Raw genomic sequence first — 2,434 nt, forward strand, 5'->3', positions numbered from 1 at the left:
GTTTAAGTATATACATCTTGTTATCTGTCATCTGTTTGTGCCATCTCCCCCCCCCCCTGCATTTTCTTAATTATGTTTTCACCACACTGATTTCTGTCTTTGTCCTGGAATTCTGGAATCTTTCCTCTCACAGGTGTAGAACAGTGTTCAGGCAGTGGGTGTCAAGCTGTCGCTTTGAGCAGTTTCCCATCTCCAGTAAGCTGTTGTGTAGATCCGGTACTCTCATCTCCCCAAACATCAACACTTACTTGTTCATCACAGATCTCCAGCCTCTTTACCTTTTGTTTAACCACTTTGGACTTTAAGACTGCTTCTAGGTACCAAGTGGGGGACTTAAGGAAGTGTCTTAATGCCTCCTTTCTCTCCTAATCTTAGCCTAAACTTGTTCTTCACTATTTGAACACACATTTCATGTGCCTTGCTAATTTCATGTTAGTTAATAGAAGGTAGCAATTCCTGTATCAGAAAGTCCTTCATGGGAGAAAGCTTCTCCAAGTCCTTCTTTATTCTACAGCGGTAGAATCTGTGCATATAAAATCTCGTGGGATTTTAGGTGAGAATGGATGGCTTTAGAAACTTCGAAACCTTAGAAACTTTGCCTCACTGTAAAAATATAACTCTCGCCGGGCGGTGGTGGCGCACGCCTTTAATCCCAGCACTTGGGAGGCAGAGGCAGGCGTATCTCTGTGAGTTTGAGACCAGCCTGGTCTACAAGAGTTAGTTCCAGGACAGGCTCCAAAACCACAGAGAAACCCTGTCTCGAAAAAAACCAAATATATATATATATATATATATATATATATATATATATATATCCACCCCTTCTTAAACATCACTCCCTGATTCCTACTTATTTACAGTAAAGAACTGTCAGACTAAATGACTCTCATAGGCTATAGGCAAGTGAAAGATCTATTTGGCAAGAACTTTAAGTCTTTGAAGAAAGAAATTGAAGAGGACACCAGAAAATGGAAGGACCTCCCTTGCTCTTGGATTGGGAGGATCAACATAGTAAAAATGGCAATTCTACCAAAAGCAATCTATAGATTCAACGCAATCCCCATCAAAATCCCATCAAAATTCTTCACAGATCTGGAGAAGACAATAATCAACTTTATATGGAAAAACAAAAAACCCAGGATAGCCAAAACAATCTTATACAATAAAGGATCGTCTGGAGGCATTACCATCCCTGACTTCAAACTCTATTACAGAGCTACAGTACTGAAAACAGCTTGGTACTGGCATAAAAACAGAGAAGTCGACCAATGGAATAGAATAGAAGACCCTGACTTTAGCCCACAAACCTATGAACACCTGATTTTCGATAAAGGAGCTAAAAGTATACAATGGAAAAAAGAGAGCATCTTCAACAAACTGTGCTGGCAAAACTGGAAGTCAATCTGTAGAAGAATGAAAATAGATCCATATCTATCACCATGCACAAAACTCAAGTCCAAATGGATTAAAGACCTCAATATCAGTCCAAACACACTGAACCTGATAGAAGAGAAAGTGGGAAGTACTCTACAACACATGGGCACAGGAGAACACTTCCTACGTATAACCCCAGCAGCACAAACATTAAGGACATCATTGAATAAATGGGACCTCCTGAGACTGAGAAGCTTCTGTAAAGCAAAGGACACTGTCACTAAGACAAAAAGGCAACCCACTGACTGGGAGAAGATCTTCACCAATCCCGCAACTGACAAAGGTCTGATATCCAAAATATATAAAGAACTCAAGAAATTAGACCGTAAAAGGTTAATCAATCCAATTATAAAATGGGGCACTAAGTTGAACAGAGACTTTTCAACAGAAGAAGTTCAAACGGCCAAAAGACACTTAAGATCGTGCTCAACTTCCTTAGCAATCAGGGAAATGCAAATCAAGACAACATTAAGATACCATCTTACACCTGTCAGAATGGCTAAAATCAAAAACACCAATGATAACCTCTGCTGGAGAGGTTGTGGAGATAGGGGCACTCTCATCCATTGCTGGTGGGAATGCAAACTTGTGCAACCACTTTGGAAAGCAGTGTGGCGGTTTCTCAGGAAAGTCGGGATCAACCTACCTCTCGACCCAGCAATACCACTATTGGGAATATACCCAAGAGATGCCCAAACATACAACAAAAGTATATGCTCAACTATGTTCATAGCAGCATTGTTTGTAATAGCCAGAACCTGGAAACAACCTAGATGTCCTTCAATGGAAGAATGGATGAAGAAAGTATGGAATATATACATATTAGAGTACTACTCAGCGGTAAAAAAAAATGACTTCTTGAATTTTGCATACAAATGGACGGAAATAGAAAACACTATCCTGAGTGAGGTAAGCCAGACCCAAAAAGAGGAAATGGGATGTACTCACTCATATTTGGTTTCTAGCCATAAATAAAGGACATTGAGACTATAATTCGTGA

This window comes from Chionomys nivalis, chromosome 2, assembly GCF_950005125.1.
Source record: "Chionomys nivalis chromosome 2, mChiNiv1.1, whole genome shotgun sequence".
NCBI classification, from domain to species: Eukaryota; Metazoa; Chordata; class Mammalia; order Rodentia; family Cricetidae; genus Chionomys; species Chionomys nivalis.